At 41.7% G+C, this 26,737-nt stretch overlaps 1 long non-coding RNA gene across 1 annotated transcript; it reads right to left on the reverse strand.

Annotated features, from left to right (window-relative positions):
• Positions 1 to 26,737, reverse strand: LOC134349236 (uncharacterized). The gene is made up of 3 exons (XR_010018616.1): positions 16,917 to 26,737; positions 2,611 to 2,728; positions 1 to 1,174 (listed from the first exon to the last, which is right to left on the reverse strand). It is a non-coding gene; the product is annotated as an uncharacterized LOC134349236 (long non-coding RNA).

Genomic DNA, 26,737 nt, shown 5'->3' on the forward strand with positions numbered 1-26,737 from the left:
CTTTATTGATCCCGGGGTAAATTGGTTTTCATTACAGTTGCACCGTAAATAATAAATAGTAATAGAACCATAAATAGTTAAATAGTAATATGTAAATTATGCCAGTAAGTTATGAAATAAGTCCAGGACCAGCCTATTGGCTCGGGGTGTCTGACCCTCCAAGGGAGGAGTTTTAAAGTTTGATGGCCACAGGCAGGAATGACTTCCTATGACGCTCTGTGTTGCATCTCGGTGGAATGAGTCTCTGGCTGAATGTACTCCTGTGCCCACCAAGTACATTATGTAGTGGATGGGAGACATTGACCAAGATGGCATGCAACTTAGACAGCATCCTCTTTTCAGACACCACCGTGAGAGAGTCCAGTTCCATCGCCAAAACATCACTGGCCTTACGAATGAGTTCGTTGATTCTGTTGGTGTCTGCGACCCTCAGCCTGCTGCCCCAGCACACAACAGCAAACATGATAGCACTGGCCACCACAGACTCGAAGAACATCCTCAGCATTGTCCGGCAGATGTTAAAGGACCTCAGTCTCCTCAGGAAATAGAGACAGCTCTGACCCTTCTTGTAGACAACCTCAGTGTTCTTTGATTAGTCCAGTTTATTGTCAATTCGTATCCCCAGGTATTTGTAATCCTCCACCATGTCCACACTGACCCCTTGGATGGAAACAGGGGTCACCAGTACCTTAGCTCTCCTCAGGTCTACCACCAGCTCCTTAGTCTTTTTCACATTAAGCTGCAGATAATTCTGCTCACACCATGTGACAAAGTTTCCTACCGTAGCCCTGTACTCAACCTCATCTCCCTTGCTGATGCATCCAACTATGGCAGAGTCATCCGAAAACTTCTGTAGATGACAAGACTCTGCGCAGAAGTTGACGTCCGAGGTGTAAATGGTGAAGAGAAAGGGAGACAAGACAGTCCCCTGTGGAGCCCCAGTGCTGCTGATCACTCTGTCGGACACACAGTGTTGCAAGCACATGTACTGTGGTCTGCCAGTCCAGTAATCAAGAATCCATGACACCATGATACCAGCACTGTCAGCTTCTCCCCCAGCAGAGCAGAGCGGATGGTGTTGAACGCACTGGAGAAGTCAAAAAACATGACCCTCACAGTGCTCACTGACTTGTCCAAATAATTTGGAATATTGTGTGCAGTTTTCATCACCTACCTACAGGAAAGATGTATATAAGGTTGAAAGAGTACAGATACATTTTACAAGGATGTTGCTGGGATTGGAGGACCTGAGTTATAAGGAAAGATTGAATAGTTTAGGACTTTATTCCTTAGAACATAGAAGACTGGGGAGAGATTTAATAGAAATATACAAAATTATGAGGGGTATAGATAGAATAAATGCAAGCAGACTTTTTTCACTATGGTTGGGTGGAACTACAACTAGATGTCATGGGTTAAGGGTGAAAGCCGAAACATTTAAGAGGAATAGCATTGGAGAGGGGTAGGAACAGACAAGCTAGGGAAATGTTTTATTGGAGTAAGGGGAAATTTGAGGCTATCAGGCAGGAACTTGGAAGCATAAATTGGAAACAGATGTTCTCAGGGAAACATACGAAAGAAATGTGGCAAATATTCAGGGGATATTTGCATGGGGTTCTGTAGATAAGTTCCAATGAGACAGGGAAAGGATGGTAGAGTACAGAAACCGTGTGTACAAAGGTTGTTGTAAATCGAGTAAAGAAGAAAAGAAGAGCTTGCAAAAGGTTCAAAAAACTAGGTATTGATAGAGATCTAGAAGATTATAAGGCTAGCAGGAATGAGCTTAAGACAGAAATTAGGAGAGCCAGAAGGGGCCATGAGGAGGCCTTGGTGGACAGGATTAAGGAAAAATCCCAAGGCATTTTATAAGTATGTGAAGAGCAAGAGGATAAGACATGAGAGAATAGAACCAATCAAGTCTGACAGTGGAAAAGTCTGTATGGAACTGGAGGAGATGGCAGAGGTACTTAATGAATACTTTGCTTCAGTATTCACTACGGAAAAGGATCTTGGTGATTGTAGGGATGACTTGCAGTGGACTGAAAAGCTTGAGCATGTAGATATTAAGGAAGAGGATGTGCTGGAGCTTTTGGAAAGCATCAAGTTGGATAAGTCACCAGGACCAGACGGGATGTACCCCAGGCTACTGTGGGAAGTGAGGGAGAGAATTGATGAGCCTCTGGCGATGATTTTTACATCATCAATGAGGATGGGAGAGGTTCCAGAGGACTGGAGGGTTGCAGATGTTGTTTCATTATTCAAGAAAGCGAGTAGGAATAGCCCAGGAAATTATAGACCGGTGTGTCTTACTTCAGTGGTTGGTAAGTTGATGGAGAAGATCCTGAGAGGCAGGATTTATGAACATTTGGAGAGGCATAAAATGATTAGGAATAGTCAGCATGGCTTTGTCAAAGGCAGGTCGTACATTACGAGCCTGACTGAATTTTTTGAGGATGTGACTAAACACATTGATGAAGGTAGAGCCATAGGTGTAGTGTATATGGCTTTCAGCAAGGCATTTGATAAGGTACCCTATGCAAGGCTTATTGAGAAAGTAAGGAGGCATGGGATCCAAGGAGACATTACTTTGTGGATCCAGAACTGGCTTACCCATAGAAGGCAAAGAGTGGTTGTAGACGGGTCATATTCTGCATGGAGACTGCTGACGAGTGGTGTGCCTCAGGGATCTGTTCTGGGACCCCTTCTTTTCGTGATTTTTATAAATGACCTGGATGAAGAAGTAGAGGGATGAGTTAGTAAATTTGCTGATGACACAAAGGTTGGGGGTATTGTGGATAGTGTGGAGGGCTGTCAGAGGTTACAGCAGGACATTGATAGGATGCAAAACTGGGCTGAGAAGTGGCAGTTGGAGTTCAACCCAGATAAGTGTGAGGTGGTTCATTTTGGTAGGTCAAATATGATGGCAGAATGTAGCATTAATGGCAAGACTCTTGGCAGCGTGGAGGATCAGAGGGATCTTGGGGTCCGAGTCCATAGGACACTCAAAGCTGCTATGCAGGTTTACTCTGTGGTTAAGAAGGCATACAGTTCATTGGCCTTCATTGATCGTGGGATTGAGTTTAAGAGCTGAGAGGTAATATTGCAGCTATATAGGACCCTGGTCAGACCCCATTTGGAGTATTGTGCTCATTTCTGGTCACCTCACTACAGGGAGGACGTGGAAACCATAGAAGGGGTGCAAAGGAGATTTACAAGGATGTTGCCTGGATTGGGGAGCATGCCTTATGAGAATAGGTTGAGTGAACTCGCCCTTTTCTCCTTGGAGCGACGGAGGATGAGAGGTGACCTGACAGAGGTGTACAAGATAATGAGAGGCATTTTCCCAGGGCTGAAATGGCTAGCACGAGAGGGCATAGTTATTGCTCTTCGTGATTCACCCAATATATTTGGCATTATTCGTGGGAAGGGGACGCATAAGGTATCATTATATGCAGATGATCTGTCACTATATATCTCTAATCCAGAGAAATCCATCCCTGCAGTAATATTACTACTTGATCAGTTTAGTAGTTTTTCTGGTTATAAATTGACTCTTAATAAGAGGAGCTTTTCCATTAAATATGCAAGTTCCAATCTATAGACAATCACCATTTAGACTGGTTACTGATTAATTTATTTATTTGGGTGTTAAAATTACTAAGAAGCATAAGGATCTATTTAAAGTTAACTTTTTACCCTTAATTGATCATGTTAAACAACCGCTTACTAAATGGTCCCCATTGTCCCTATCAGTGCTTGGTCGAATCAATGCTATTAAGATGATTATTTAACCTAAATTTCTGTATCTATTTCAGGCCGTACCAATCTTCATCTCTAAATCCTTTTTTGATATCATTGTTTCTAAAATTACTTCATACATATGGCAGAATAAAAATCCTAGATTAAGTAAGAAATATTCACAAAAATCAAAAAAGGATGGTGGTTTGGCATTGCCGAATTTTAGATTCTATTATTGCGCAATTAATATTCAATATCTAACGTTCTGGACACAAGATTTGGATGAAATTCAATGTCCACGATGGGTGAACCTCGAGTGTGAGTCTGTACAGGGGTTCTCATTGACTTCTATTTTAGGGGCTTCGCTTCCCTTTGCACTTACTAAACTGAATAAACAAACGATTAATCCAATAATTAAACAAACAATACGAATATGGTTTCAATTTCATAAATTTTTTGGATTGAATAAAATTATCCTATCAAGTCCTATTATATTCAGTTTTTTCTTCCAACCATCCAGAACTGATCAAGCTTTTCTTTTATGGAAAATGAAGGGAATAATATGTTTTCGTGATTTATTCATGGATAATTGTCTCATGTCCTTCGAACAGTTGTCTAATAAATATGATTTGCCTAGATCACATTTTTTCAGATATGTACAGATTATAATCATTTAGAAGGTTATTTTACCTACATTTCTGCTATCACATCAAACTGATATTACAGAAAATATTTTAGGTTTAAACCCCTATCAGAAGAGTTTAATAGCAATTGTTTATGATTTAATTACGAAAATACTTTTAAGTATGTCTGATAAAATTAAGAATGAATGGGAAAGAGATCTTCAGGTATTTTTACCCATAGAGAAATGGGAGAAAATTCTCCAACTAGTTAACACTTCTTCAATGTATGCTAGACACGCTTTGATACAATTTAAGGTAGTTTGTAGGGCCCATATGTCTAAGGATAAGTTAGCTCGTTTTTATGGTCATATAAATCCTGACTGTGACAGATGTAATCCTGAGGTAGCTTCCCTGACACATATATTCTTGCCTTGCCCTCTTTTGGAAAAATATTGGAAAGACATTTTTGATATTATTTCAGTAGTTTTGCATATTGATTTACAACCTCATCCTATTACTGCAATTTTTGGACTACCAATGATAGACTTTGGTCATTTATCCCCTTCAGCTTGTCGTTCAATTACATTTGTTACATTAATAGCCAGGAGATCCATTTTATTTAAATGGAAAGATTCTAATCCCCCTACTACATTTCAATAGTTTTCCCAAACTATAACATCTTTAAACTTGGAAAAAATTAGGAGTGGTACCACTGATCCTTCGGTTAAATTTGAAGAAACTTGGAGGTCATTTATTCAACATTTTCATATGATGTAAGCTGACCTTTTCCGAATCCTTTTTAATAACTTTTTGTTTGTGTATAGAGGAGCGGAGTTAATAACAAATAACGATGATCTTAACCGATGAAATATGGCAGCCCAGTCTTTGCTTTGTTCTTTAAAAAACGCAAACAACAGGAATTCTGCAGATGCTGGAAATTCAAGCAACACACATCAAAGTTGCTGGTGAACGCAGCAGGGCAGGCAGCATCTCTAGGAAGAGGTACAGTCGATGTTTCAGGCCGAGACCCTTCAGTCAGTCCTGACGAAGGGTCTCGGCCTGAAACGTCGACTGTACTTCTTCCTAGAGATGCTGCCTGCCCTGCTGCGTTCACCGGCAACTTTGATGTGTGTTGCTTTGCTTTGTTTTGTTTTTTTTTAGTGTAGAGGATAAAGACTTTTTTAAAAATCTTTTTCATGTTCCGTTATTAAGAGATTGGGAGGTTTAATTAAATATGTTACTCGGAGTCTGTGTCTGTATACATTAACCATTATTAATGTAATCCCGATCTCTTTGTATCATTATCACTGTTATGTTTATCAATTTGAAACTCAATAAAAAAGATTGAAAAAGAAAGAGAGGGCATAGTTTTAAAGTGCTTGGAAGCAGATACAGAGGAGATGTCAGGGGTACGTTTTTTATGCAGAGAGTGCTGAGTGCGTGGAATGGGCTGCCGGCAGCGGTGGTGGAGGTGGGGACAATACACTCTTTTAAGAGACTCCTGGATGGATACATGGAGCTTAGAAAAATAGAGGACTATGGGTAAGCCTAGGTAGTTCTAAGGTAACAACATGTTCAGCGCAGCTTTGTGGGCCAAAGGGCCTGTATTGTGCTGTAGGTTTTCTATGTTTCCATGTTTCTAATATGAGGGGAAATTTCTTCACTTAAAGGGCATGAGAGTGTGGAACCAGCTGTCGGCACATGGTGTGCATCTGAGCTCGATTTCAATGTTTAAGGAAAGTTTAGATAGGTATATGGATGGTGGGGGTACGGAGGCCTACGGTCTGGGCATAGGTCAATGGGAGTAGGCAGGTTAAGTAGTTTGGCACAGACTAGATGGGCCAAAAGGCCTGTGCCTTGTCTGTATTTTCTGTGACTCTATGACCCTATGCCATGATCACTTGCATCAATAGTGTTGCCAGCATTATGAAGCCAATCTGATAGCTCTCACAGCTATCATGGAATGTCTCATGGTAACTATTTTGATTTAGAGGCCACTGCTGTTTTTTTTCTTAACATTATGTCTGCTCAAGACTATAAAAATTTCAGAGGTACAGTATCAGCCTACCCAGTCCATCCCACCAACCAGATTTCCCTCCATTGACTCAACCTACATTTCTTCCTGCCTTCGGAAAGCACCAAGGACCACTCCCAGGCCAGTTATCCTCGTTTTTCCTCTCTCAGACAAAGCATACAAAAGCTTGAAAGCACCTACCCGCAGACTCAAGGCACTATCTCTCTCATTGTACTGTAATGAGACTCTTGAAAGGACCCCTCATCTGTTAAAGATGAATTCTTGATCTCCCAATCCATGTACCTCACTGAGGCCCTTGCAATGTATTTGTTTATCTGCCATGCCTTTCTCTGTTTCTGAAACACTATATTCCGCATTATCTTTTCTTTTTACTGCTTCCGTGCATCTCAGTATATGGCATAATTGACCTTGAGTGCATAAAACAAAGATTTTTACTGTATCTCTGTACATGTGACGGTACTACACCAACACAAATACCAATACTTCTGCAGTCTCCTTACACAAGGCTACTTTTGTGTGAGATAAAACCCAGCAAATACAATTGCCACAAAGACTGCCGTACCTTAAGGGTGTATGGGGTGTCCAGGGAGGGGTAGCACCTCTGGTGAAGGGACTTGTCGTGCCCTTCCTGGGGTAACTCACCCACCTTTAGGCTCCACCGGACACTCAGCTCTCACCTTTGGCTCCAAGTAACTGTTTACAAGCGACACCGGTCACACCCTGGTACATTGCTTCGACAGGTGGGCAAAACCAGGGTGGGCCTCATACCCCGGTGAGATAGGGACATGCCTGTGAAGTCAGCTCCGGCAGACTGGGCAGATGAGATCATCAGTGAGAACCAATGGCCAGGAAGGTGATTCTGCAACGCTTCACGGAGAGGCACAGAAGTAGTCATGGCCAGCCACTGCAACCAAGGAAGACCCCAGTTTGTGATGACTACTTGTACCACTGAACCCGGACTTCAGGGGTCGAGAGAGTTGATATGCCACAGTGCAATGGCTCTTCTACTTCAGAATTTTTCCCGCACAGGTCTCTTGTTATTGTCGGATACAACGGACAAGCACCACCATGTATTTCGCCTCTCTATTCCACAACTGGTGCCACTATGCCTTTGCCCTTGTTAGTGCCAATATAGTCAACTGGGTCAGGAAGATCCATTCACGACTGTCTGCTGCTGGGTCCTCATGATTCTTAGCTAGTTTATGTTTCAACCAGAGTAACAGAATGTTCACAGAAGTCTAAGAGCATTGGGCCTACACTGCCTCCAAGTAAAAGCAATTCAGCTACTCCCACTTCCCTGCCTTCTCTTCGTAATGCTGCAAGCTATTTTCTTTCAGATCCTAACCAGAAAACTTCTGAAGGAAACCTACTCCGCTACCCCTGGTAAAGCTCTCCAGATTCAAAATACTTGTTAAGTAAAATAAAATTCTCATGTCACTCCTAATTTTGTTGTCAATTACCCTCATTCTACTAGACACGAGAATACTACAGCGCAGTACAGGCCCTTCGGCCCTCGATGTTGTGCTAACCCATATATTCTTAAAAACAAAAGTACTAAACCCACACTACCCCGTAACCCTCTATTTTTCTTTCATCCATGTGCCTGTCCAAGAGGCTCTTAAATACCCCAAATGTTTTAGCCTCCACCACCATCATTCCAGGCACCCACACCCTCTGTGTAAAAAACTTACCCCTGATGTCTCCCCTAAACTTCCCTCCCTTAACTTTGTACATATGCTCTCTGGTGTTTGCTATTTGTGCCCTGGGAAACAGATATTGGCTACCCACCCTATCTACTTCTTAGTTTTTGATCTTAATGGCAACAGTTCATCTCCATCTGTCTATACAATTCATTTGTTGGACATTCTCAAAACTTCCTTGTTCCAGGAAGATCAACCACATCTTCTCCAGTTTATTCACATAACTGAAGTCATTCAACTCCTGGAGTTGTTTTGGTAAATCTCTTTTGCACTAAAGCTTTTAATAATGGCAAAATAAATGTTTTATAAGGTGTTATCATGACTTACTTACTTCAGTGATCTGTACTTTTATTTTTAAGGCCCAATATCCCATATGAGTTTCTAACTATATTTTCAACCTACCCTGGCATACTACTTTCTACAAGTTCTGTTCTCAGTTCCTTTCTAGACTAATGCTCTATATGCTCTTTAAGTTTATATTGTTTGTTCTTATTCTCCCAACCAAAATATAACAATTCATATTTTTCGTCTTTAATATCAACTGCCATTGACCACCCATTCAACAAGGGTAAGAAGGGATGATTCCCTATTCTAAATCCATGCCCACTTGATCAAGATTCCTCACACAGGAAGCAGCCTCTCTGTACCCACCCTGTCATTCTTACGTTTGGGGAAATAGAATTAGGACAGAGATGACAGATTCTCCCAGAGTGTAGTGATTCTGTAGTTTCTCTGCCCAGGGATGCAGTAGAGGCTACCTCATTAAATATACAACTTTTTACATAGCAGGGGAATTAAAGGTTATGGAGAAAAGGCAGGTAGATGGAGCTTGAGTCCACGGCCAGATCAGGCATGATCATATTAAATGGCAGAGCAGGTTTTGATGGGCCAGATAGCCTTCACCTGCTTTCTTATGTTATGTTCAATAAGATCTCCGTTCTCATTCTTCGATATTTGAATGAGTGTAGGACTATCCTGTTCAACCTCATTGAAAATGTCAAAGCCTTCATCCCATGATGCAAATTGTGAACATTGACTGCATTGTCTCAAGTACATTCCTTAAACCTGAATATGAGTTCATACGGCAGGTATAGAAATCATGGTAAGGCAAGGACAGCCTGGGGCAGCTGTAGTCAAGTCAGGCCATCAAAGACCTCGCTTATTATGGACAAGACAGTGTGAACTCAATCCAGATGAGTGAGGCCTTTGTAGTAAGACTTTTCCAAAAAGATCTTCCTAAAACATAGCTTCCCTTTACACAATAGGGGGTGCAGGATAACTGAAGAATGTGAAGCATATGCAACAACTAAGACTTTATTGTCTCTACTTACTTCAAAATATTATTGGCTGTCTGCTTGAAGTTTCGATTGACTTTAACACCTTTATTGTGAATGCCGTTTGATCTTGCTAGTAAAGATTTCAAACATACACAATTGACAATAATTAATATCCATAACTGATAAGCCAATTTAGTAAAAAAAAGCACTTTTCTGTTCAGTCCAGAACAGTGTGGGTGACAGGGACCCATGCTGTTCTACTTGTGCAGAAGTGAAATAAAAGAAATGCTCGAGTCAGAGGAGTGTGTGTGTTCAAAGGCCCGGGCATTTCTGTTTAAATATTTATTTACTTGTATATCTGCAATGGCAGGTTCATCAACATCTGACCAGAACCTTACCAAGTTACAGTAAAACTGACTTGATTTACATTCCATACTCTCTGTGATCAGGTCAACATTCCATTACCTTTACAATTCCCTGCTGAGCGCTGAATGTTTTGACTAGTGCTGTTTTTGTCTCTGGGGATTGAGGTCGCCATATGTTTCTCCCTCCGCAGCCCCTTGATTATCTATTAATACTTTTATTCTGTAAGGGCTTTCTGCTATGGAAATCTTCCATCTTACTCTGTTTTCTATTATTCATTCCTCCATTAAAGGACTGATTTTTTCCCCCTTTAATATATATTAGTCTTGTTAAAACACAGGTTTATGTAGGTAAATTGACAGAATTCATTCTGTTAAGGCTATGAGGTTCTGTATAATTGCCTTACACACTTGGCATTAATTTCTTGAAGACTGCTCTACAGGTAGGCCTATTTCACTTGTGCGTTTTATAAAGATATAAAGGCTTGAGGCTAGTGACGAAATATTCATCATCACTCACTCAGATCAACAGATGAATGTAACTTGATCCATTGCATATTTTAAATATCACAAATAAGTTGCATTTATTTTGTTCATGCTTAATACATAAATTTCCCCACTCTACCCCCAAAATGATCAAAGTAAAAATAGCACTGTTTATGATTTTCAATATCTTCTTTCTCCCTCTGAGGAAAATAAAAAGCTTACCAGCGTTATCCTCTTTAGCTACTCAGAAGATTCCAACTGTACTTAGCCCAGTGGGAAAAATTCATATTCAGGCCTCATGTAAAATCATTGGCAGAGCCACAGACTCCCCTGCACGGATTCTGTCTATACATCTTGCTAACTCAGTCAGCATAATAAAAGATCCACCCACCCACCCAGGACAGAATATACAAAAGCCTGAAAGCATGTATGTACCATCGGGCTCGAGGACAGCTTCTACTCTGGTGTTGTGAGACTATTAAGTGGTTCCCTTGTATGATAAAATGGGCTCATGACCTCAAGTCTACAATCCGGTGAACCCTGTTATGATCTTGTGCCTTATTGTTTACCTGCACCACACTTTATTTGCATTACTATTGTTTTACTTTGTACCATATTAATGTACTGTGTTAATGATTTGATCTGTATGAACAGCATGCAAGACAAGTTTTTCACTATATCTCAGTGCATAGGACTCAGTACATAAACCAACTCCAGTTCCAATGTAAGTTACTAATGAAAACACTGCTTTGAGTTCTGCATAGTTAAAAAAGAACCTGTTTAAGAAGAACCTAATTTACAGGTTGAGTCTGTGGTAAAGAAGGCAAATTCGGAGGCTCGAAGTTTTCGGAGATTCGGGGTCGGACTGTGGTTGGGCATGGCAGGGAGAGTTTTCTTCCTTCTCCCGTCTGCATGAGATGTGAGACTTTCGAGAGATTTTAAACTTTTTTTACCGTGCCCACGGCCTGTTCTTCATCAAGTTATGGTATTGCTTGCACTGTTGTAACTATATGTTATAATTATGTGGTTTTGTCCGTTTTTCAGTCTTGGTCCGTCCTGTGTTTCTGTGATATCACACCAGAGGAATACTGTATCATTTCTTAATGCATGCATTACTAAATGACAATAAAAGAGGACTGCATGTCCTCATAATCTATAATCTATAAATTCAATGTTGGCACTTATTTCAAGGGGAATAAAATATAAAAGCAACGAGATAACCCTGAGACTTTATAAGACACTAGTCAGGCCACACCTAGAGTATTGTCAACAGTTGTGGGCCCCATATCTCTGAAAGGATGTGTTGTCATTGGAGACAGTCCATGGGAGGTTCACAAGGCTGATTCCGGGAATGAAGGGTTAACATATGAGGAGCATTAGGCAGCTTTGGGCCTGTAGTCAATGGAATTTAGAATGCGTGAGGATCTCATTGAAACATACCGAATGTTGAAAGAATTAGATAGGGTAGATGTGGAGAGGTTGTTTCCTATGGTGGGGGTATCCAGAACTAGAGGACACAGCCTCAATATTGAGGGGCAACCTTTTAGAATGGAGGTAAGGAGGAATTATTTCAGCCTAAAGTGGTGAATCTGTGGAATGTTTTACCACAGACTGCGGTGGAGGCCGGGCCACGGGTATACTTAAGGCAGAGTTTGATCGTTTCCTGATCGGTCAGGCCATCAAAGGACATGGCGACAAGGCAGGTGTATGAGGTTGTGTGGGATCAGCAATCAGCCATGATTGAATGGTGGAGCAGGCTGAATGGCCTAATTCTGCTCCTATGTCTTATGGTCTTATGGGTTTTGTCAAACTGCCTATTAATAGGTCTAAGTAAATATACAGTTCAACTGGACCTGGGCAGTTTTGCAAGTGACAATAATCCATGTATTTTATACTGCCCACTTGATTTCCACTTGGCATTGTGAGGTTCCAATTTCCCTATATAGAATATGATATTTTTGAGCATTAGTGGTCCCAAATGATAAATCAGATGATTAGTTGTTAAAAAGGAACTGGAGTGTTATATTGAACAATGGTTAGTGTTTTATTCTAAGAACAAAAGAAGCAAAGTAAAAGCCCCAGAAACATGATGTCTTCATGTCAGGAAAGGAATGCAAAAGAGGAGGGGGAGTCACACTACTGATTCAGGAGGACATGCCTGCAGATTTTAGGAAGGATATCCCAGAGAGATTGTCCATTCAGGCCATATGAATAGAATTCAGGAATAAGAGAAATCACAGATAATCTATGATAATCATGGATTATCACAGATAATCTTCTGGGAATATGCTATAGGTGTCCCAATAGTCATCAGAAATTAGAGAAACAAACATGTAAATGAATCACAGAAAGATGTAAGAGCAAGAGGCTACTTCTCCTTCTAAGCCCTTTGTGCAAAGCTTTTTGAGACAATATTTTATTTTTTTAAATTTATTTAGAGATAGAGCTCGTCCCTCATGGGCCCGTGCCACCCACTTATACCCCGGTGACCCATCAACCTACTAACCCCCATGGCTCTTGAATGTGGGAGGGAAGTGGAGCTCCCTCAGGAGATGGAGAAATGTAGAAACACCTTACAGACAGCAACAGAATTGAGACTAAGTTGCTGGCACTGTAATTACATCACGCTCACTGCTACACTACCGTTCTGCCCACAATATATAGGGAGTCCTATAACAATAAAGCAGTGCTTGACATTAACTTAGAAAATTAAACCGCGCTAGTGGTGGAAGTGCTGGTTTGGGAACACTTCGGGAACTGAGACCATTCTTCTGTAAACTTAGTTATAGAAAGGGTTAATGTTGGTCCTCAGTTAAGGTCTTGAATTAAGGAAAGGCTGATTTCAAGAGTATAAGAGACCTGAGAAAAGTAGATTGGGAAAAGATGCTTACAAGAGAAACGTCAATGGAAAAATGAGAATCAGTTAGGGTGGGTTGATGGTCAAATGTTCCAGAAAGAGAGAAAGACAAAAAAAGTTGGAAAGATTGGAGAAACTGGAGAGCAGAGAATATTGAAGGTTTGATCAGAAAAACAGGAGAGCTTCAGGAGAGCCTCTTCAGGAATATAGAATGTGCAGAAGTGAACATAGAACATAGAAATGTACGCAACATTACAGGCTCTTTGGCTCACAATGTTATGCCAACCATGTAACCTACTCTAGAAGCTGCCTGGAATTTCCCTACCACATAGCCCTCTATTTTGCTAAACTCCATGTACCCATCTGAGAGTCTCTTAAAAGACCCTATTGTATCCGCCTCTATCATCTTCGCTGGCAGTGCATTCCACGCAACCACCACTCACTGTATGAAAAACTTACCTCTGACATCTGTCTTGCACCTACTTCCAAGCACCTTAAAACTATGCCCCCTCGTGTTAGCCATTTTAGCCCTGGGGAAAAAAACTCTGGGTATCCACACAATCAATGCCTCTAAAAGATTAACAAAAACTTAACAAAGATTTAAGACCTTGGAAATCCTAATTCCCTGAAAATGGCAACACAGTAGAGTGGTGAAGAAGGGATAAAGCGTGCTAGGCTTTGTAGATCAGGACACCAAGTATAAAAGTTGGGACATTATGCTGCAACTGTACAAAACTCTATGATTGCACTTAGAGTTTTGGGTGGTATTGTGGTCCTCATTCTATGTGAATGTATTGGAAGGAGTGCCAAGGAGATTCACCAGGACATTGCCTTGACTGGGGGAGATAGGCTAGTTTGAGTTTGTTTCCCCTGCAGCAAAGGCGACTTCAGGGCCGACTGATAGAGGTAAAATAAAATTATAAGAAACATAGATCAAATTGATAGTATGGACCTTTCTCCGATGGTAGAGACATCGAATTAAGAGGGCATAAGGTAAAGGAGGGGGAAGACTCAAAGGGAATTTAATAGAAAAATTTTTTTACACAGATGTAGTGATAGATTCATAGTGCAGTACAACATGGATACAGGCCCTACAGTCTAATGAGTCCATGGCAACCACAGTGCCCACCAGCAGATCTCAATTTTCTACATTCAGCCCATAACCCTCTAGGCCCCATGCCTCCATGTACCTATGCAAGTGTTGCTTAAATGATACTATTGTACCTTCCTCAATCACTTTCACTGACAGGTCCCTTTTAAGTGTGTCCCTTTTTAACCTAAACCTATGCCCCTAGGTTTTGGACTCTCCTACCCCGCGGGAAAGACTATTCCATCCACCTATCCATGTACTTCATAATTTTACAACACTTTTATAAGGTTACCCTGTATCCTCTTATGTTTTGATTAGCTGCCTTCCAGACTTAGGAACTTCACCAGTGGCTAACAATGAAGCAATTATCTTTGCAACAGCATCTGCAATTTCCTCTCTTGATAGTAGTGGTTGATATCTGGATCTCACTGTGATGGAGTAAGATTTAATCACATTTGAGTGGTATTTATGTAAGCACTTAAATAGGCTGTAGAGGGGCTCCATGAATCTATGTATCTCCATGTTATTGACCTTGTGTAGGCATGTGGAATTAATGCAGATTGGCAAAAAGGTTGGCATGGATGTGTTGCGTCAAAGGGCCCATTCCTGTTCTGTACGGCTCTGTGAATCTATGATTGTTCACCTGTTGCTCAATGATGTTCATCCAACACTATCAGAGAGTGGACAAGGTGAATGCTTCTTCCACACAGGAATTCTACCACCTTTTTAAGGAGTGGCTTTATATGCTATGTTCCCGAGTGTATGCCCACATGGCCCAAGTAGTCAATATGTATTCAGTTTAGATACAGTTACTTCTTGGGACTCTTGCTTCTGATTTATGCGTGTTCATCGTTACCTGATTATCTCCCACCAACACATGTCAATAATAAGCCTGAAGGAACTCTCTCCCTCATAATTTAGTGCCATACTTACATGTTAGTTGCTAATATGCCATTGCAGTTTGTTAGTTTATACAGGCACCACTCGGTCTATTTTCTGAATCTGTAAAGTTCTTTGCATTTGTCTGACTTTCACACTGAAAAATATAATATAATTCTTCAAAGAGTGATGCCTCAAAAAGGTGGCATCCATCGATAAGAACTCCCATCACCCAGACCATGCCCTCTTCTCATTGCTACCATCAGGGACGAGGTACATACGCCTGAAGCCACACATTCAATGATTCGGGAACAGCTTCTTCCCCTATGCCACCAGATTTCTAAATGGTCATTGAACCCATGAACACTACCTCAATACTATGTTTTCTCTTTTTGCACTACTTCTTTAATTATTTCATTATTTGATTTTTTTTTAAATATATGTGTGTCTGTGTGTGTATATCTATCATTTATTTATCTATCTATCTATCTATCAGTGTTAGTAATTATTCAGGGGGTTATTTTTCTTGGTGACCACCATCTTCATTTAGAAATATGTATTATTACTAGTCACTTCTGCTTTGAACTTTAAATATCTGTGACATTTTTCAGAAAGTAAACTTTTATCTTCTGGAAACTTGTGCAGAAATCAAGTGGTGACATTTTAATACCTGTATATCATTAGATTAGTCAATGCTTGGCACCAGTCAAACACAATGTGCAGGTAACTGGTGAAGCAGCATAGTAGCCTCTTGCCTGTGAGATAATATATATCTTGTACAACACACACAAAATGCTGCCTGACCTGCTGCACTCCACCAGCATTTTGTGGGTGTTGCCTGAATTTCCAGCATTTGCAGATTTTCTCATGTTTGCGTTTTTATACACCTTGTACATTTCAAGTTACTTCTTACACAAATTCAGGATATCTTGAAATGCTTTATAAGCAATGATGATCTTTTGAACTGTAGTCATGACTGAAAGGTAGTGGACAACTGCAGTCAAACTGTGCACATGATTCCTCAGAGAGTAATGAATGCAAAAAAAAAAATTCTCTTTTAGCTTTTGGCTGAAAAATTACAGATGACCAGAAAACCAAGAGAACTATCAATGGATTAAAGCTGTGGGAGCTCATCTGTCCCCTTGAAAGGGCAGAGAGCATTTCATTTTTACATGTTACTTGAAAGATAAGCCTCTGACTGGGTGGGGTGGCAGTCCTACAGCACTACACAGCTCGAGTCTTGAAGTGAAGCTTTATGGTGACCTGCATTCAAGGCGTCAGAAAACAGAATCTAAGATTAAACAAGTATTTAGTAATGTTGGGATGAGAAACACTGACTGATGGAGACCTGGCAGGAATCATTGTTGAGCCTCCAGCATTTCACAATTTGTATCAGTGACTTGAACAAGGAGATCAAGTGAAATATATCTAAGTTTGACAAAGACACAAAACTGGACAGTGGTGTGAATTGAAAGGACAATGCAAAGAGGATTCAGGAGCTAATCAAATGACCAGGCTTCAGCAGTTAGATGACAACATGGAAAAATGTGAGGTTATCCATTTGTAGAAAAAAATAAACAAATAATTTTGAAATATAGAGAGTTGAAAGGTGTTGATTTTCAGAAGAACCTGGTGCCTTACTAAGGATTAAAGTGAAGTATAGCAGGAAAAAAGGAGGAAAGTGATTCATTTGGCTCTATTAAAACTGATTTATGTAAAGTAATCTTCATGCAATTATTATGCCCTAGTGAAACTACATTTGGAACCTTGTGTACAGGTGTGGTCTTCCAATCTAAAGAATGGCAATGTGGGGGAAGGAGAGAGAGAACAAGAACGAATGATCATTCAAAACGGCTTCCACACACAGACCTGCGATATTGCTCACAAGCAGCTTTTCGTTCGAGTCCTTTGTGATGTCACCTGAGGTCACCGACTGTGACCCCTCCCCCAGATGCGGTCGATCCTCTGCAGTGAACCTGGCACCCAAGCAAGGGCGGACACACACCGGGTTCCCGCTGATCGTACCTTTCCACCCTGTGCGTCTAAGGCTTGGTTCCGCAACCAGCCTTCCAAATGACTCCCGCCGACTTGCGGGGGGGGCACCGCTTCCAGGGTCTCGTTACCTCGTGGTGTCGTGTGTGTCCTGCCTTAGCGAACCTGTCCCTTTTTATCCCCCTGCTGGGGTATCGCCCGTCCATCACTTCAAACAGTTCAGGGTTCAAAGGGGGAGCCGCTCTAGACAGCTCTCTCTCCCGTCCCTTCATCACACATCTAGATAGAGAAAGTAGAAAGAAAATCGATTTCTCAAAAGGAAATTATCCAATGAAGAGAGAGTAAGCAGAATAAACCTATATTTCTTAGTGTTTAGAAGAAATAGAGGTGATTTCTCTGAAAGATATTTTTTTAAGGCCTCTGAAGCTTGACAGGGTTGTTTCTGTTAACTGGGATCTCGAGAACCAGGGGCAAATAAAGTTGACATTTCAGGAATGAGGTGAGGAGAAATATCGTCACTGGGAAGTCATATCTAGGAATTAGGGGTCAGTGCAGGAAAGTGATGCTGAAATAAAGGATTGGTGATGATCTTATTGAATGGTGCAGCAGATAACCAGTGCCAACTGCAATTTGTGTTTCTTTTATTCATATTTATATTTGAAATTGTGCACCTTATACAGGGGTGATTGATAAGTTCGTGGCCTAAGGTAGACGGAGATGAGGAAAAACTTCAAACGTTCCGCATTTTCACTGAGTTGAACAGCATGCGCATGTTGCAAGAGCTGTATAACTCATCTCCTTCTACCTTGGGCCACGAACTTACCAATCACTCCTGCTGTGGACCACTTCTACAAAGAAGGGATCCGTTTGCTCCACGGCCGCTGGACTAAGTGTGTACATGTAGCAGGGGACTATGTTGAAAAAGAAATGTGCTAGGTTTTCTAAAATTGACTCCTTCTGCCTTAGGCCACGAACTTATCAATCACCGCTCGTACTTGTCCCTACCAGATCTTCCCCTTAATTGAGCTACTCTGTTCATCATTTATTCCTCTTCTGGACATATTTTCTACAATTTCCCCATTTTGCTTTGCATTATTATTAATTTTATCACTGATCTGCTTCCAATTTACATAATATCACGGAATTTATTTACTTTTTCCATTAGACCTCATTTCTCTAAGACCCTCCGGAGTAAAAAAGTTCATCTTGAAACCGCAGCTCTAAATGAAGATTTAAAACTGCAGATTTTGGAATATAAAAATAAAAATAGAAAACACTGGAAATACTCAGTAGGCTATGCAGCATCTGGTTTAAGGGTTCAAGTCAGAGTCTTTTTCTACCGCCCTAAACCATTAGGTCTGCACCTCTTTTTACACATACTGCCAGACCTGCGTGTTGGCAGCATTTTCAGTTTAATATGTTCACCTCTAATATCCTTCTCTTTGCTCAGGGAGGCTATTCCTTGCCTCTTCGGGGTTTCTGATGTGTTTTACTATTTTGCTAAATTTCCAGCATTCGGAACATTTAACTTTTGCGTTTATTAAATTGCTTCAGACATTTATTTTGTGATATAATTTATTTGGCTGTACTAAAGCAGTCATACATCAAAGTTATTCCAGTTGAAATTTTACTGCAATCATTAGTTTTCGGTGCAGCTGTGCTTGCTATTAAATAGTTTAGTTCTGTTTCGGGGATGTATTTATAAATTTTTATATAGTACTTTAAGGAATTTGCAATGGTTATGTCATGGAAAATCCGGCTACTGATCCGGAGACAGGGGTTTGTGTCGCTGGGAATCCCGAAGTATTCAGAGCCTTGGGAGGCCGTTTGGCGATTTACGGGAAACCCCGGCACGTGATGTAAAGCGATGAAATCAGAGGTTGCGGAAGGACGACGAGCGGAGTCGTGTTGGGTTTGGACTCTGTGCTACGTGGAGTCAGGCAGTCAGAGAAAGTGCAAATTATATTAATAGAGTTGACAGCAAGGTCATTAAATCTTTTATATGTAAGCCTCCGACTCGCTCGGCTCGTGTTCGCCTTGGGGAAGCGCTCTCAGCCCCGCCACCCTGGGTAATCAAATTTGTGTGGATGCTGTGTAATGTACAAACCCACAATGCAAAAATCAGACATTACACTTTATAAATCTTACTGTGACTATGTGGTCAGTGGCGAAACAAAATATAAAAGAAAAAGGCGCCACGCTTATCAAAGTTAAACAGTCCTGCACAATCATTGGAGCTCAAGGAACAGGGTCTTCTCTCCGCCACTCGATCTCCTCCGAACTCCGCGACCCTCGGACTGGGCCCAACGACGGTGGTCTACCAGAGCGCTTCCCGCACGTCCTTCCTCTTCGCCTCTCCACGCCGAAAATCCCGCGCACTCACTCGGGTTCCCACACATACAGATAGAATAACGTGACTTCCATTGGTTAGTTCCCCGTTGTCTATAGTTATAACCCAAATATTTCAGCTACAAAGAAACATTACCTCATCAGTTAACATTACAGAGAAGTCATTGTATTATTGGCAACTAACATTACATTTAATATTACTGAGAACCCTATATGTATTACTCGTGATTGGAAGGAACGTTGTCTTCCCCCTCCCTTCGTGAATCAGGAACGTTAATAAACTTCCGGACGTGGTTTAATTTCCCAGCGAATAGCTGTGTTAACAACTCCCTGTGCATTTTCCTGTATGGTTGTGGTAAACAATGTCTAAAAATGAGCTCCTACGTTCCCCTTCGGGTACAAAAATCTGTCATTGTTTTAAATTTTCATATTGGTAAAGCCCAGATTGAATCTAGATATGACCACTTAGCTGTCTCGGTAGCGTCCGGCTGAAAGCAGTAAGCAATATCAGCGTGTGCCGCAAGGAATCTGCTTTCCTTGCTGTGTCCAATCAAGTATATCCGGTGCTGCAGACGTGTTGATGCCGGAGTGTTTCCTTTTTCAGTTTGTCGTCCAGAACCGGTTAAACTGGAATTTTAAGCACGTCCCTGGAATCATTATATAATAGTCAGCGAACAGAAACAGACCCTTCAGCCCATCTCGTCCATACCAAACCATTTACTGCCTAGTCCCATCGACTGGCACCTGGGCCATGAACCCCTACTGTCCATGGGCCTATCCAAACTTCTCTTAAACATTGAAATCAAGCTTGCACACGCCACTTAACGCTGACAGCGCGTTCCCCCATTCTAATAATCCTCTGATGGACCTGTATTCCCAGATCCCTTTGTTCTACCACACTCCTCAGTGGCCTGTGCTACCTGGTCCTGCTGAAGTGCAACACCTCGCACTTGTCTGCATTAGATTCCATTTTTCCACCTTGTCCACATTCACTGTGTTACGTACCCTGTAACTGGGTTGCCAAACCAGCAGAAATGGATCACTCAGTTGGAGTCTGGATTACTAGATGTAAGAAAGTTTTATTAAAGAAACAAGCAACACAGTAATCGAAAGGATAATAAATGCAACAGTTCAGCAATGATAAACACACATGTGCACAGAATTAAGATAACAGGATCAATCAAGCTCTATCGTTGTCTAGGGGTAAATGACCAATTTCAAAGTGACACAAAGTTCAGTCCATTTTAGTTCAGTTCGCAGTAATCGTTGCCATGGCGATGGACAATGTTGGGGGAAGGAGAGAGAGAACAAGAACGAATGATCATTCAAAACGGCTTCCACACACAGACCTGCGATATTGCTCACAAGCAGCTTTTCGGGCGAGTCCTTTGTGATGTCACCTGAGGTCACCGACTGTGACCCCTCCTCCAGATGCGGTCGATCCTCTGCAGTGAACCTGGCACCCAAGCAAGGGCGGAAACACACCGGGTTCCCGCTGATCGTACCTTTCCACCCTGTGCGTCTAAGGCTTGGTTCCGCAGCCAGCCTTCCAAACGACTCCTGCCGACTTGCGGGGGGGGGCACCGCTTCCAGGGTCTCGTTACCTCGTGGTGTCGTGTGTGTCCTGCCTTAGCGAACCTGTCCCTTTTTATCCCCCTGCTGGGGTATCGCCCGTCCATCACTTCAAACAATTCAGGGTTCAAAGGGGGAGCCGCTCTAGACAGCTCTCTCTCCCGTCCCTTCATTACACATCTCCAAATCGCCTGTCCATCACTTCAAACAGTTCAGGGTTCAAAGGGGGAGCCGCTCTAGACAGCTCTCTCTCCCGTCCCTTCATTACACATCTCCAAATGCTGCTCCATTGTCTTCCTTATCTCTCTCTCTCTCCCGAAGACAGGTGGCAGACCAACTGCTTATCACACAGGACAGCTAACATCTATGTGTATTCTTGTCACAACTGCAAGTTCTGATAGTCTTCCTCATTATCCACTATACCCCTAGTCTTGATGTCATCTGCAAATTTGCTGATCCACTAAACCATATTATCATCCAAATTACTGATGTGGATGATAAACAATAATGGGCACTGCACTGATCCCTGCGGCACTCCATACTCATAGGCCCCCAGTCAGCGAGGCAACCATCTATTATCAATCTCTGGCTTCTCCCACAAAGCCAATGTCTAATCCAACTTGCTCTCTGATCTTCAATGCCCAATGACTGAACCTTCCCGATCAACCTCCCACATAGGACCTTGTCAAATGCCTTTGCTAAAGTCCATGTAGATGACATCCGCTCTCTTGCCTTCATCCACTTTCCTGGTAACTTCCTCAAAAAACTCTGAGATTGGCTTGACGTGACATACCATGCAACCTGCCACACTGACTATCCTTAATCAGTCCATGCTTATCCAGATACATACATATATCCGATCCCTTAGAATACCCTTCAGTAACTTTCCCATTATTGATGACAGGCTCACTGGCCTATAATTCCCTGGTTTATTTTTAGAGCCTTTCTTAAACAGCAGAACAACATTAGCTCTCCTCCAATCCTTCGGTATCTCACCTGTCGCTAAGGCTAATATAAATATCTCTGCTAGGGCCCCTGTGGTTTCTGCACTTGCCTCCCACAGGGTCCAAACGAACACCTTCTCAGACCCTGGGGATTTATCCACCTTAATATGGCCCTTGTGGCTACAGGGGTCAGGGGGTATGGAGGGAAGGCTGGGGCGGGGTTCTGAGTTGGATGATCAGCCATGATCATAATAAATGGCGGTGCAGGCTCGAAGGGCCGAATGGCCTACTCCTGCACCTATTTTCTATGTTTCTATGTTAATTTGTCTCTGGATACCAAATATCTCCTCTATAGTCTGTACTGAGTCCATGACCTTACTGCTGCTTTGCCTCACTTCTATAGGCTCTGTGTCCATCTCCTGAGTAAATACGGATGCAAAGAATCCATTAAAGATCTGCCCCATCTCTTTTGGCTAGACTACCATTTGGATCCTCCTGAGGACCAATTTTGTCCCTTGCGATCCGTTTGCTCTTAACATATCTGTAGAATCCCTTAGGATTCTCCTTCCCCTTGTCTGCTAGGGCAAATTCATGCCTTCTTTTAGCCCTCCTGATTTCTTTCTTAAGTGTTCTCTTGAATTTCTTATAAGTAATTTCTTATAGGTACTCCATAAGTACCTCGTTTATTCTTAACTGCCTATACATTTTTTTCTCTTAACCAGGGCCTGAATATCTCTTAAAAAACCAAGGTTCCCTAAACCTGTTATCTTTACCTTTCATTTTGAAAGGCACATACAAGCTTTATACTCTCAAAAGTTCACTTTTGAACGTCTTCCACTGACCCAGTACACCTTTGCCAGAAAAAACAGTCCCAGTTCACATTTGCCAAATCCTACCTTATACAATCAAAACTGGCCTTTCTCCAATTTAGGATCTCAACCCGTGGATCAGCCTGTCCTTTTCCATAATTACCGTGAAACTAATGGCATTACAATCACTAGATGCAAAGTGTTCCCCTACCGACTTCAGTCTCCTGCCCTGTTTCATTCTCTAATGACAGATCAAGAATTGCATACTCTCTCATTGGGACTTGTATATACTGATTAAGGAAACTTCCCTGAACACATTTGACAAACTCAGTTGCATCTAGACGTTTTACAGTATGGGTGTCCCAGTCAATATGTAGAAAGATAAAATAATCTATCATAACAACCTTATGTTTCTTGCCACAGTCTGCAATCTCTCTGTGAATTTATTCCTTTAAATCCAGCATATTATTGGGTGGTTCATATTACAGCCCTGTTAATGTGGTCATATCTTTCTCATTCTTCATTCCCACCCATAAAACCTCACTAGACGAGTTCTCCAGTCTGTCCTGACTGAGCACTGCCGTGGGACATTTTCCCTGACTTCTAATGCCAGCCCCTCCCCCTTTAATCCTTCCCACTCTGTCACATATAAAAGAACGGAACCCCGGAATGTTGAGTTCCCAGTCCTGCCCCTTCTGCATCCAACCCTCACTAATGGCTGCAATATCATAATATCATGTGTTGATCTATGCCCTGAGCTCATCTGCCTTTCCTACAATATTTCTTGCATTGAAATATATGTGGCTCAGAACATTACTCGCACTATGGTCAACCTTTCGATTCCTGACTTTGTCTGAGGTCTTAGCAACATCTATCTCTACAACTTCTTCACTATCTGTTCGGGCATTCTGGTTCCCATCCCCCTGCAACTCTGGTTTAAACCATCCTGTGCAGCACTAGCAAATTTTCCCACAAGGATATTAGTTCCCTCCAGTTCAAATGCAAACTGTCCATACAGGTCCCACCGTCCTTGGAAGAGAGCCATATGATTCAAAAATCTGACATCCTTCTGCCTATACCAGCTCCTTAGCCACATGTTAAAACTGTATGATCTTTCTATTTCTGGCCTCATTAGCACATGGCACAGGTTGTGATTCCTGTTTAATATTACTAGGTCACCTTATTTATTATAAGAACAGGTGGTAGAATGGATTAAGAAACATATGTACTAGTAATCACAGGACACAGTTCTGTGTGCAAATCCCATCACATTTGCTCTGGAATTTAAATTCAGTTCATGATTTAGCATTACGTGGAGTGGGTGGGAATGGAAAATACCCTTTAATTACAATAACTGCAAAGCTGTTGAATTGCAGTGAAAATTCCATCTGGAAAATTAATATCCATTAGGGACGGAAATCTGTACTTCCAGTCTACCCTGTTTCTCACAGCAAACCATCCACAGCTGATGGTTCAGCAAGGAAGATTGTGGAAGAGCAATAAATGTTACTGTTTCAGGGTTCTGAAAGATGTATAATTTAAAAAGTGTTAGGACTATGACTTCAGCAGAGCAGGAAGAGGACATTTTGTCCATATGATCTGTTCCTTCATCCACCTCATAAGTTGTTCTTTAACTTTGCTGAAGTTCTTCTTTCAACTTTTGGATGTTCCTCATTCCTGATTACCTATGGGCATATTGAAGAGGGTCTAGTTTGCACGTTGAAGAACATGGAAGATATTCCTCATTCCTGATTACCTATGGGCATATTGAAGAGGGTCTAGTTTGCACGTTGAAGAACATAGATATTCCTCATTCCTGATTACCTATGGGCATATTGAAGAGGGTCTAGTTTGCACGTTGAAGAATATAGAAGATATTCCTCATTCCTGATTACCTATGGGAATATTGAAGAGGGTCTAGTTCGCACGTTGAAGAACATAGAAGATATTCTTCATTCCTGATTACCTATGGGCATATTGAAGAGGGTATAGTTTGCATGTTGAACAACATAGAAGAGTACAGGACAGGAACAGGCACTTCAACCCACAATGTTGGCCAAACTAATTAAATTAGTAATTAAACGCCCAATTAAACTAATCCTGTCTGCCTTCGTAATGTCCATGTCCTACCATTTCCTGCACATGTGTCTAAGACACTCTTAAATGCTGCTGTCATGTTTTCCTTCACCTCCACCCCAGACAGCACATTCCAGGCACCCAACACTCTGTTTAAAAAAAAGCTTGCACCACACATCCTTAAATTTATTCCCTCTCATCTTAAATGCTTGCCCTGTGGTATTATATATTTCAACTCTGGGAGAAAGATACTTCCTGCACTGTCTATGGCTCTCATAATTTTATAAACTTCTCTCAGATCTCTCAACCTCCTCCAATCTGGAGAAAACAACCCAAATTTGGTCAACCTCTCTTAATGCACATGCCCTCCAATCCAGGCAGCATCCTGGTCAAACTCTTCTGCACCCTTTCCAAAGCCTCCACATCCTTCCTATAATGGGGCAACCAGAATTGAACGCAATATTCCAGATCTGACCCAACAAGAGCTCAGCATAACTTTCTGACTCTTGAACTCAAGCAGTCTTCACTTATATACGTAGGTGCCAAAGAAAAATGTAGTAGAGCTGTCTCAATGACTATCGCCGAGTTGCTCTGACATCCACAATGATGAAGTGTTTTGAGAGGTTAGTGATGAAACATATCAACTCCTGCCTGAGAAGTGCCTTGGATTTGCTCCAATTTGCCTACTGGAGCAACGGATACACAGCAGATGTCATCTCAATGGCTATTCACTCAACCCTGGAACATCTGGACAGCAAAGGTGCATACATCAGGATGCTTTTTATCAACTACAGCTTGGCATTCATTACTATTATACCCTCAAAATTAATCAATAAGCTTCAAAACCTTTTTGTACAATTGGACCCTAGATTTCCTCACTTGCAGACCCCAGATAATTCAAATTGGCAACAATATCTTTTCCACAATCTCCGTTGGCATCGGTGCACCACAAGATTGTGTGCTCAGCCCTTACTCTACTCACTTTACACTTAAGATTGTGTGGCTAAGCAGAGCTCCAAAGCCATATTCAAGCCTGCTGATGACACCACTGTCGTAGGCCGAATCAAAGGTGCTGACAAAACAGCATATAGGAGGGAGATTGAAAATCTGGCTGAGTGGCAGCATAATCAAAACCTCTTACTCAATATCAGCAAGACAAAGGAACGGATTATTGATTTCAGGAGGAGGAAACAGGAATTCCATGAGCCAGTCCTCATCAGAGGATCAGAGGTGGAGAGGGTCAGCAACTTTAAATTTCTCAGTGTTACCATTTCAGAGTACCTGACATGGGCCCTGCACACAGGTGTTATAACAAAGTCCCTCTACTTCCTTGATAATTAGCAAAACTTTGACAAACTTCTATAGCTGTGTGCTGAAGAGAATATTGACTGGCAGCATCACAGACTAGTGTGGAAATACAAGGCCCTTGAACAGAAAGTCCAACGGTAAGTAGAGGTATGGCCCAGTTCATCATGGGTAAAGCCCACCCCACCATTAAGCACATCTACACGGGGCATTGTTTCAGGAAAGAAGCATCCATCATCAGGGACCCCCACCATCCAGGCCACGCTCCCTTCTTGCTGCTGCCATCAGGAAGCTGGTACAGGAGCTTCAGGACCCACACCCTCCAGGTTCAAGAACAGTTATTTCCCTCCACCATCAGGTTCTTGAACCAGAGGGGACAATTGCATTCAATCTCACTCGTCCGATCAGTGAAATGTTCCCACAATCTATGGACTCACTTTCCAGGACTCTTTATCTCATGTTCTCGATATTTATTGCTTATTTATTATTTTTTTTTGTATTTTCACAGTTTGTTGCCTTTTGCACACTGGTGAATGCTCAGTTGGTGGGGTCTTTAATTTTATTATGGTTATTTTTCTATTATCGATTTATTGAGAATGCTTGCAAGAATCTCAAAGTTGTATATGGTGACTATGTACTTTGA

Source organism: Mobula hypostoma, chromosome 7, assembly GCF_963921235.1.
Source record: "Mobula hypostoma chromosome 7, sMobHyp1.1, whole genome shotgun sequence".
Taxonomy (NCBI): Eukaryota; Metazoa; Chordata; class Chondrichthyes; order Myliobatiformes; family Myliobatidae; genus Mobula; species Mobula hypostoma.